Genomic DNA, 12632 nt, shown 5'->3' with positions numbered 1-12632 from the left:
GATAAGAGTATCCACTTTTACCACTTCTATTTAACATAGTACTAGAAGTCCTTGCCAGAGCAATCAGGCAAGAAAATGAAATAAAAGTGAATCAAATAAGAAATGAAAAAGTAAAATTATCCCTGTTTACAGATGACACGATATTATATACCAAAAACCCTAAAGACTTCCCCCAAAAAACTGTTAGAACTAATAAACAAATTCTGTAAAGTTACAGGATACAAAATCAACATACAAAAATTAGTTTTATTTCTATACATTAACAATGAACTGTCTGAAAAGGAAATTAGGAAAGCAATCCCATTTACAATATCATCAAAAACATTAAAGTACTTTGGAATAAATTTAACCAAGAAGTTGAAAGATCTGTTCACTGAAAACTATAAGATATTGATGAAAGAAATTGAAGAAGACACAAATAAATGGAATGATATCCTATGTTCATGAATCAGAACAATTAATATTGTTAAAATGTTCATACTACCCAAACCCATCTATAGGTTCAATGCAATTCTCACCAAATTTCCAACAGCATTTTTCATAGAAATAGAAAAAATAATCCTAAAATTTGTAGGGAACCACAAAATACCTCAATAGCCAAAGCAATCTTGAGAAAGAAGAAAACTGGAGGCATCACACTTGTGTTTTCATAGCATATTGCAGAACTATAGCAATCAAACAGTATGGTTCTGGCATTAAAAGACACATGGACCAATGGAATAGAATCGAGAGTCCAATAATAAAACCATGCATGTATGGTCAACCACTATTTGATAAGGGAGCCAAGACTACTTAATGAGGGAAAGATAGTCTATTCAATAAATTGTGTTGGAAAAACTAGAAATTCACATGCAAAAGAATGAAACTGGAACCCTATCTTACACCACTGACAAAAATTAACTTGCAATGGATTGAAGACTTAAATGTTAAATTTGAAACCATGAAAATCCTAGAAGAAAACAGGAAAAAGTCATCATAATTTTTTTAGATATGACACCATAAGCAAACACAAAAAAAGTAAAAATAAATAAGTGGGACTACATCAAATTAAAAAGTTTCTGCACAGCAAAGGAAACAATCAACAGAATGAAAAGGCAACCTAAAGAGTGGGGAAAAAAATATTTGTAAGCCATATCTCTTAAGGGGTTAATATTCAAAATATACAGGGAACCCAAACAACTCAGTAACAAAAAACAATTCGATGTCAAAATGGGCAAAAGACCTAAATAGACATTTTTCTAAAGAAAATATACAAATGGCTAACAGGCACATGAAAAGGTGCTCAACATCACTAATCATCAGTGAAATGCAAATCACACCTGTTAGACAAGTGTTATCAAAAAGACAAATGCTGGGGAGGATGTGGAGAAAAGGGAACCCTTGCACATTTTGGTGAGAATATAAATTGGCATAGCCACTATTGAAAACTGTATGGAGTTTCCTGAAAAAATTAAAAATAGAACTACCATGTGATCTGCTAATTCCACTTCTGAATATATATCTGAATGAAATGAAATCACTCTCCTGAAGAGATATCTGCACCTCCATGTTCATTGCCGCATTATTTACAATAGCCAAGACATGAAAACAACCTAAGTGTCCATTGATGGATGGATGGATAACAAAGGTGTGGTATATATACACAACAGAATTTTATTCAGACATCAAAAAGAAGGCAATTCTGCCATTTGTGACAACAGGGATGAAACTTGAGGACGTTATGGTAAGTAAAATCACTAAGACATAGAAAGACAAATACTGTATGATCTCACTAATATGTGGAACATCAAAAACTAAATTCATAGAAACAGAGAGTAGATTGGTGGTGGCCAGAGGTCAGGTGGGGGATATTGGTGAAAGTGGTCAAAGGGTATAAACCTCCAGCTGGAAGATGAATAATTTCTGGGGATCTAATATACAGCATGATGACTATAGTTACCATACAATAACTATACTGTATTGTATACTTGAAAGTTGCTAGGAAAATAGATCTTAAGAGTTCTCACCATCCCCCAAAAATGTTAACTATGTGAGGTGATGGATGTGTTAAATAACCTTATTGTGGAAATAATTTCACATACATACATGTAACAAATCAACAAATTGTACACTTTAAACTTGCATAATGCTAAATGTCAACTTTCTCTCAATAAACTGGAAAAAATTTTTTTTTATTTTAAAGTCATGGGATTAAGTGAAAAGGAAGAAATAATTCCATAGATAACACACCTGGATTCACAAATCTGTGTTTCTGCCTGGGATGAGGGATTTGCCTTCCATTTTGGAAGTAAAATCAAAGTTCTATAAGACAGTTTTGCATTTGGACTCAACTGATACTTTCAATAATTATTCAATTGAATTCCCTCTGCTAAGTCATTAAGAGTAATAATCCCTCTTCATACATAATTTCTAAATCATTTAAATTAGTCCTTTGAAGAAAAAAACTTCCATAGAAGTGGCAAGGGCCTCCCATATGTGAAACTCTAAAGCACTTTTTTCTTTTTCTTGCTGAGGAAGATTTGCCCTGAGCTAATACCTCTGCCAATCTTCCTCTATTTTGTATGTGGGTCACCACCATAGCATGGCAGATGAGTGATGTAAGTCCATGCCTGGGATCTGAACCCGCAAACCCAGGCCACTGAAGTAGAGCATGCCAAACTTAAACACTTCTCCATGGGCTGGCCCCTCTGAAGCACTTTCTAACTGAAAGGATGAAGTGAGGGTACTCATTTGAGAGCCTTCTGATACAAGTGTTCTAATATCATGGCTACTACCCATGCTGACCCAAATAATCTACACTATAATCAGATCTACATTATATTTAATTTAAAATGTAGTTTTAGGGACCAGCCCCATGGAGCAGTGGTGAAGTTCACATGCTCTGCTTTGGCGGCCTGGGGTTCACCAGTTCAGATCCTGGGCGGACCTAGACACCACTTGTCAAGCCATACTGTGGCGGTGTCCCACATAGAAGAAGTAGAAGGATTTACAACTGTATTATGTAAGATATACAACTATGTACTGGGGCTTTGGGGGAAAAAAATGTGGAGGATTGGCAACAGATGTTAGCTTAGGGCCAATCTTCCTCACCAAAAAAGCATATCTTTAAAAAAAAAAGGTGTAGTTTAAGGTGATTTATTTAGGGGAAAAAAAGAAGTCTAGAGTCTATACAGGTTAGCATTATTTTCAACTCATCAGAGTAGGAAACTACAAAAGTTAAAGGAAACTTCACGGGTAGTAATTTGCACTTTTCTCTCCAATTCCAGGAAAAAGATCCTTCATCAGCTTTGGTTTAGTATCTGAAAAATGGCTTTGACTTACCTTGTAAATTTCGATGATATGGGCCATCTGCTCTATGTGATAAAATAAAGGTGGTGATTTATTTCTGTGCCTTTATCCTATGAATAAAACACAGCTCAGATTTGCATCAAAGAGCAAAACCAAATTACTTATACATTGAGATGAATATAAACACAAAGTTTCCAATATCTTAATGAAGAAGAGGTAGGCCTCAACTGACTACACTTCAAATCATACTCAGGTCAGGTTGACTAGGGTTTTTATGACTTATATAAAATTTAAACCAAAAATGTAAAAAAATTCTAGTAAGATTCTCCAATAGGATAAGGTATTTGTCAATCTGTGTCATAATCACTAAGTTAAAATTGGATACTAATAATCAAATGAAAATCAAATGATTTAAAAAATACCAAACAATCTGGGAAGGAGTACTAAAAGATCTAAGAAAAATGTTGGGTGCTGCTCTCAAAAAAGAAAGAAAAAGAACTTCATTTGAAAGCAAAGATGGCTTTGCACTTTCCGGGACATCTAATGAAACTATGATTTTGCTTCTTTACCTTTGATTTTGAAATTTTTTATTTTGTCAGATTCTCCAAATACCTTCAAGTTTTAATACAATCAAACCACAAGAAATATGCATTTTTGGAAATTTCTCCCAATTTTTAAAAGTCAACAAGCAAAATGAAGCAAATGTAGTGTTTTTGTTCTGTCACTTCTCCCCCACTTACCTCTAACGCTGCCTCTCTTTGTTTTTCTAGATCAAAGAAACAAGTAAGTAACTCATAGAACAAAAAAGTGAATTATTGGTCTAGTGCTCACCTCGTAGTGGTAGTCTCTAGAGCATTCAAAGAAAAAATCACTTTTGGTTGAAGTTCAATCACCTCAGACTTTCAAGATTTAATATGCTTTCTTTTATATAAGAAGATGACAATTGATGCATCAATAGGTCATCTGTTTTTGAGTTGCTTTTCCAGGTGGACACACACCTAACATCTTCATTCTAGTTGTTCTCACAAAAAATTATTACTTTGGGGAGATGGTTATCTCAATAGCAAATTCACTGGGCCTCTTGAACACTGATATTCTCAGTGTCTTAGTTCTTTTTCAGTTAAAACTTAAATAATAAGGCCTAACTCCCAAATTTTATGCGGATTAAATCAGATTTGTTAATGTACAGACCTAAAACTAGAACAGTGGTGAACACACTGTAAATGTTTATAAACACTTGTTCAATTTGAAAGTCTTAGTCTCATTAGTAACTACATTAATCATGCAACAAAACCAGGGAAAAAAGAATACATTCTTACTAAAAATGGATTAGGAGCTTTTAGAGGTAATTAGAGGAAAGGTTTTTAGTTCTTTTAGATTTTACAACAAAAACTGACCTAAACACAGGCCAAGGAATTATTATTTGCCACTGTAGTTGTTTTTCTTTGGAGGGAGGAAATTACAGCTAAGGCCCCAAACCAAAAACCAAAGTCACTAATCACCACGGATCCAGGGTTCAAATTCTGCTATCTGCCAATAGTTGGGGCTGGTTTTGCCCAGTTACTGAGAAGTGCAAATTCAGGATGGCCCCCAAAACCACCACTACTGTATCATCAATAGGGACAGAGAGAGGAATTTGTACCCAGAGGGAATGTTAGAATAAAGTGATTGTTGAGAAACTCTTCCTTTCCTCCACAGCAAGGAGGGAGACTCCAAGAGAATCTTCTGTAACGATGGTGATGCCTGAAAGAAGAGGAGATGGCCACTTCCTTCTCTGGCTACACGTCACTTAGCCAGTGTCCTTGCCAGTCAACTTCTGTGGTAACAAGCATAAGAAAAGAGAATCTAAGAGAATGGAGATGGCAAGAAAACTTGAGTACTCTATGAATAAGATAGAACCATACAAAATAGCTGAGTCTGAGGTTTCTTGCCAATATTCCACTCAAAATATCCCTTTAGATAAAGGATCGTAGGACCAAGATGATGGTGGTATGTGGGAAAGGAGTGAAGAGGAGAGGGGAGCAGATGGTGCCGAGGTGGAGAAGAGTATAGAAACGTTAATCCTGAGCTACACAGTCGGGAGGTCCTCCTCTCCAAGTGGGCCTCTGGAGAGTCCACAGGCATGCCCCAATGAGAGAACCAGCATTTAGATACCTTCCACTTAGATGCCTCAAAGCCCAACCAATATTCACTGAGAAATGAGAAAGAGCAACAACTGACCCAAGAGAAGACTGCATCCTTCTTAGTTAGCTAAGGAGACTTTTTCATTTTTCTTCTCCCTACTTTCCCCTGAAACACACTGAAGGAGTAGAGCTATGACCAAAAAGCAAAGGAGGGATATATGAAAGAACGGCTGAGCCTCCCCTACCTTCCCTCAGACACATGCTGTGAACCACAGCAGTAACAGGTCTCACTGCATTGGGAAGAAAAGGAGCTCTTCAGTGGAACAGCACAAACCAATCCTAAAATGTATATGCAAATGCAAAGGACCAAAAATAGTCAGGACAATCTTAAAGAAGAACAAGGATGAAAATGTTACACTATCTGATTTCAAGACTTTCTGTAAAGCCATAGTAATTAAGCCAGCATAGTGTTGGTGTAAGCATAAGTGAGCAGATCAATAGAACAGAATAGAGTCCTGAAATAGACCCAAATATATAAGGTCACTTGATTTTGACAAATAATGGTGTCGAAGCAATTGAATATCAATATGGAAAAAAAAAAAAGAACATTGATACCCATCTCATATTGCGTACAAAAATTAATTTGAGAGGGATTATAAAGCTAAATGTGAAATGTTAAACAATAAACCTTCTAGAATTAAACTGTGCTCTGAGGTGCCTTGGGGTGTTGCAGCAAAGTCCAAGGGTGCCATACAATATTTTACATTCATGAGGGAAAAAGCAACACCAATTCTGTCAGACCCTTCCCAAACTAACAGCTCAAGGTCATTCACAGTTTCAACATTACATTGTGCTACATTTCATTCCATGCATATCTCTGCAAAACTAGGTCTTCAATGGTAGCTATTATAAAAAGCAAGTACTGTGCAAAACTTAACATGTGACAGGGTGTGAAGGTGTTGGTGTCCAATGCAATTCCAAGATTTGAGAAGCTGTGTAGTGCAATAGGCTTGCATCCCATTAGTAAGTAATTGTGCCTAAGAATAAAATAGGAATCTTATTTTTCTTTTAATAATTTATATTAATTTTTCAAACATCTACTATATTTTAGGCCATAAATCCTTATTAAGTGGCTTAGACTTCCCTAATTAATAAGGAGAATTGTTAGGTTTTCCTTCTGGCCGAGCAGCATTCTGAAAAAATTACTAACATAGTGAAAGCTCCATAAACCAAGATAGTTTAGGAAACTCTCTTGTAGAAGAAAATACGAGGGAAAAAGATTCATGACCTTGGAGCAGGTCTTAAACAGGAACAAAAAGCACTATACATAAAAAAAATTAATAAAATGGAATGCATCAAAATTAGGAACTTCTATTCACACAAGACATTAAAAGAGAAAAAAGGCTAGCCACAGACTCGGAGAAGATATTCACAACACATACACCTGAAAAAGAACTCATAACTAGAAATATAAAGTATTCCTACAAATCAATAAGAAAGACAAAGAACTGAATTTTTTAAATGTGCCAAGAACTTAAGCATTTAATATTTGCTTGAACAAAGCAGATATTAAAATGATCAATAAGAATACAAAAAGAAGTCATCTTCATTGCTCATAAAGGAAATGTGTATAAAGCCTCAATGAGATTCCACTGCACACCCACTAGAATACCTAAGATGAAAAGGACTGTTAATGCCAAGTGTGGTTACAAATGTGAAACGATAGAAACTCTAATGCATTCCTGATGGAAACATACTTGGTTTGACCATTTTGGAAAACTGTTGGCAATATATACTAAGACTAACCATACGCCTACACCGTGACCCACAGGAATTCCATTCCTGGCTATATACGCACAAAAAATGAATGCATATGTCCACCAGAAAACATCTATAAAAATATTTATAGTAACTTTATGCAAATAGCCAAAATCTAAGTCAACACAAATGTCTGTCGACGGGAGAATGAATAAATAAGTAATGGTATCCTCAAACTGTAGAATATAAGAGAACTACTGTTTCACACAACAACACAGATGATTCACAGGTTTTATGTTGCACAAAAGAAGCCAGGCACTGCAGAACACATACTCTGTGATTCTTTTTTACATGATGTTCAAGATCTGGCAAAACTAACTGATGATTATTGAATTCAGAATAGTAATTACCCGGGAGGAAGAGCTATTGCCTGGAAAGGACCTAACAGGGGTGCTGGAAATGTTCCATGTCTTGATCTAGGCGGTGGTTTCTTACTTTGTGCATATGTAAAATTCCATTGAGCTGACATTTTATGCATTTTGTGTGTGTGTATTATACTTCAGTAAGGAAATTGTCAGAATTGAGTTTTAAATGACAAGATAATTCTAAACAAATTGCTAGAATATTATGCAATCTGACTAAAATATTAAGTGCAAGGGCATTCAACCCAGCACAGTTGATAGCAGTTATTTACAGATAAAAAATATTCCATATTTACATCCCTCACAATTTGATATTCCTCGCTATACAGGTCGGTAAGTACCGTATAACATTGTGCCAAAAGTATGGGTTCATAGGTTCTAGCTGCCCACTTGCTATCTCTGTAACACTGATAAGTCACCTAGCCTCTCTTTAAAACCAAGATGAAAAGGTCATCTACCATACTGGATTGTTGAAAAAAATTAAATGGATAATATGTGCCTGGCAGAGGGTAAGCACTAAATAAAGGTTATATTTTATCATTTTCACTATTTCATTTCTCTTTCATAAATCTCTAGTAAGCTTGAATATGCCTTTCTAAACAATTTATGCAACTGCAGCAGTATCATTTGAAGTATATACACAATTGTAGTTACTCTGATTGAGATCATTTTAAAACAAGGAAATCAGATGGAAGTTGGGAAGAAAAAGGGAAGGTAGCATTGAATGGATGAGGATGAGCAAGAGTAAAGGTATTTGTAATAAAGCTTTGAAAAAGAAAAAATAATGCTATAAGCACAATAATCCTATTCCTTAAAACAGCACACCAGGGTCTGTGCACAAGAGGGCCTGAAGTCATCATAGTAGAATTAAAACAACAAAACCCTATTAGAGGATTGAGAGATAGCTACCCAACTGGACCAACATTATTTATCTTGAGAGTCTGAGTTATTCTATGTCTCTGATGCCAATATGGTACCAGGCAAATGGAGAGGAGAGCAGTCATCATCTCAGAGTTATAAAATCACTATGGCAATGAACATTTGAATATCTGACTAGAGAGAAAAAAAAATTGAGTCAGTGTCATGTCTGTATCAACGTAAGATTGATAAAGTAAATTCCAAAGTAAAATTCCAGTCATGTTTTTGAAATGGCGAAAGGAGAGTTGTTAGATAATAAATGAAAGTCAATTATAGTGTACCCATTAAATTAAGATGTGTAAAATGTTTTTGTAATCACTGTGCTATTTTATTGGTTTTCATAGAGAAAAAAATTTGTTCATAGCTTCACTCAAGACCTTGTGTTCTCAACCCTATTTTGTGCTCATAATGCGTTAAGTTTCTTTACTGGGAATTCTCTTACCATATGATTATTTCAGAATGTTAATCCTAAAGAAAGGAGACATGATACTCTAGTAAAACATTATCTTGAGTGAATACCTGTAACTCTAAGATTTCTAAGTCCACTTGAGGGTCTATAATGTTTTTAATTCCTCATTAGTTGTGTTGAAATAAGGGACCTGATTCTCCTCCTTTTTAACTACTAATCAGAAAACTTAATTTTTTCCTGGGCTTAACCAGTTTTCAATGACCAAAATCCCTAGCAAGTGTCTCTCTCAGCCTTACGAGACATAACTCTTTAAAGAGATGCTTTTTTCATTGTTTAAGGTAGAATTTTGTGAGCAGTAATGATGAATATGATCTACTTTTACCCAAGGGTGGGTGAAAACTGGCTGGTTATGCTGCCCTTTCAAATTTCCACTCTTTGCGCCCCTAATCCTGGCCCCTTCATATTCTGACTATTTTTGAGCTGTTAGGATCATATCCATTGGAACCAATCTCTAAGGCAAATATGGACAAATTAAAGGGTAGAAGATCTGGGAGACATTTGACACATCCCTCATGGGCCCTGAAATAATAAAAAACAAAGAAACCTAAGAGACCAGCTCCTTGGAAAAGAATGTGAGGAGTATTTGACATTGCCCGGGATGGCACGGCTGAGATGAATACACTCACTGTTCTGGAACAGGCAACGTGGGACTGCAGCCCCAGCTGTGATAATAGGAGCACGCTGACCCATGACTACATCTTGACTGAATTGCAGGTCTTGAATCTAATCATTATGTTAAAAAGAGGTGTTGAGCCTACGAAAAGAAGGCAAGTCTGGAAAAAGAGACACGGCAATATGTTAAAGCCAAACTTTAACCTAAAATCCACAAATATATGTCATCCCACCTGCTATTTGTTTCTGCCAGAGCTGTCATCCAGTGATCTAGAGATGAGAAAGGGGAGCAACAGCTTTTACAAGAAGTCATAACGTGTGGTGTGAAATTGCGTCTGTTGCTGAAAGGCCATATTCCCACGTAGCATAATTTCCATCCCTTTAGGGGTGCTCCACAAACTTCAGCACACACCTGAGGAATACACTGGTTCAGCAAGCTGACAGCATGAGGATTTCTACTCTTTTCTATTTGAAACGAGAAAAATGATTAAGCCATATTTCTCAAATCTTGAAATATATCACACGCTGAGAGCTATGTCCTACTAAATATAAAAATGCCTTCTCAGGAAGGAGGCCCCAGGTCTGGTAAACAGGCTTAGTAAAATCTCTTGCTATGTCATTGTCCCCAGAAGGTCTCTAGCACTCGCCAGGAGCAGTGGTTGCCTCTGGGAAATAAAATGAGGAAACTGAAGAACTGGGAAACAGCAGGCAAAGGAGACTGGCATTGCGCATCTTTTTGTACTCTTTTCGATATTTTTCCACTTGCATATATTAGGTTGGAGCCTAGTATCTATAATATCTTACATTTATATAATACTTTGAAGTTTTACAAATCTTTTTATATCAATTCTCCCACTTGAGACTCTGTGAGCTGCATGAGTTTGTATTATCAGCTCCATCTGACCAATGGGGAAATTCAAATCAAAGAGCTTTAGAGATTTTTTATGGGTAAACACTGGAGGCCAAACTAAAATGGAGGCAAACTTCCAAACACTAGTCCAATCCTTATCCCACTGCACTAAGTTACCTTCCAGGAAGGGGGAGAGGGGAAATGAGAAAAGAAAGGCAAATGATTTCCTTCTGAGGAGGGTAGTTAAAATCAGCAGTTTTGGAGAATATTATCAGTAATATATCAATATTATGATAATATTATCAATAAACCAACCAAGTGATACCACTAAGGCTACTTCAAAATCTAATTCAAATTATTTCAATTATTAGATAATAAAAAACTTCTCTTTATATTTGGCTCACCAAGCATAAATAACAACATAAATTTTAGTTATCTGAGAACAACCTAACAAATTTCTTTTCTGTCATTCATAGGGCCAAATCATATTTCTAAAGTAAAATTTAATCTGAAAGCTTTTCAGTAAAATGTCCTTATAATTAGGTGTTTTTAAAAAATATTTTGAAAATGATAAGCTCTAAGCATCATTTATTAGCAGATTCTGATAGTCTCTTCTGTCACTGTTACGGCTAAGAAAGCAACACTAATCCACACACTGCAAATATAAAAGATAATAACTGAAGTCATATATGCTTTGGTTTGCAAAGTTAAAAGGCACAATATGTTCCTAAGCATGAGTGAGGACCACATAAGCATCCCCAATGACTCATCACGTGAAGTCATTAGCCCTTGTCAAGCCTAGTGACCTGGTGATCTGATTTCCTCCCATTCCTTTCCCTAATCCTTTTGTGTAATTTATGTGGCTTATTAACCCTGATGGTTTGAGCCCTGATAGGAAGGCCCAGGTCCTAGTTTCAGTCCTTGTGTTGGTGCCCTTACTACAGCCTTGAGATCGAGTCAAGTGTTAAACAGCCTCACAACTTCACACTTTGCTTACAGCGGGCCTTGGGGACAGACTGTGTGGGGAGCAGGACAAATCTCCCTGTGCAACTGGAAAAACCACTCAGGACACGAGGGCAGAGCAGGAACGGTCTCAGGTGTACCACACACAACTGAATTTGATGTTCTGCAATTACCGCCTAGACCTTAACAAGCTTCTCCTGTATGGTCAGCTAAGGGTTCCATCCTATTAGCAGAACTTAATGCCAGGAGACTCCCCACACTTGGGAACTCTGATGAAGGACTCCTGCCTTGTTCAGTGTTACCTTCTGAGCAATCAACATAGGACATCATACATAAGAGAAATGCAACAAGTGTTCCTTTAATAAATAATCTTGGCTGAAATTAATATTTAGGTGAGAACAAATTTAGAGAGAACGAAAAATATACACTCTACATATTTTAGATGGTTGGGACTATAGAATGAAAAAACAACGAAATTTTACAATTGAATAGGTATCATAAATTTTCCTATATAATATCTGATTTCACCTTTATCACAGAGAAATCAAATAACCAAAACTGATCTCCCTCAAAATGTCTTCTCAGACATGAAAACAAATTATTTGACTTCAGTGTGCTACTCTTCCCCCTAAACTGCCTAGCTTTTACACTAAACATAGTTTAGTGTTAAATATTCTAGATAAAATTGCTCTGAAATTCGCTGGATATTATTTTCAAATGCTGTGATTTAAAAAAATAATATCTAGATTTGCTTTAATTCCTCATGTCTGTGGTGATTAATGTTCCTAAGAAGTTTAAGGAGGAAAGGGCAAACATTTGCTTATAATATATCAAAGAGTTTTTAAACAACCACAGATTATTAATATAATAAGATAAATAAATATTAAATATTTGGGGGCATGCTTATCTTTGTATAAAATAGTGGAGGGGCAGATTTTAACATAAGAGCTGTCACTGCCAGTCTGGCACCTACAAGGGGAGACTCCTGGACATCACCTGTCTAACCCATGGGGCACCACATAGAAACCCATCAATGCTTTGACTCCCTTTAAATCATCCAAGAGAATGCTTCAAACACAAGCAAGCACAATTGGTACTCATTATGCACGGGACATCAGGAGAATGACCTTACGAAGAACTCATGTGCCTCGCTTCCTGAGCATCTCTATCAGGGCATGTAACATAAGATAAATCATAGCAGAGGATTTCTCCCAAATTTCCTGATGAGA

The sequence above is a fragment of the Equus asinus genome, chromosome 27 (genome assembly GCF_041296235.1).
Source record: "Equus asinus isolate D_3611 breed Donkey chromosome 27, EquAss-T2T_v2, whole genome shotgun sequence".
In the NCBI taxonomy this organism is placed as follows: Eukaryota; Metazoa; Chordata; class Mammalia; order Perissodactyla; family Equidae; genus Equus; species Equus asinus.
The sequence above is the reverse complement of the archived record's forward strand: the minus strand, read 5'-3'. Positions refer to the sequence as shown.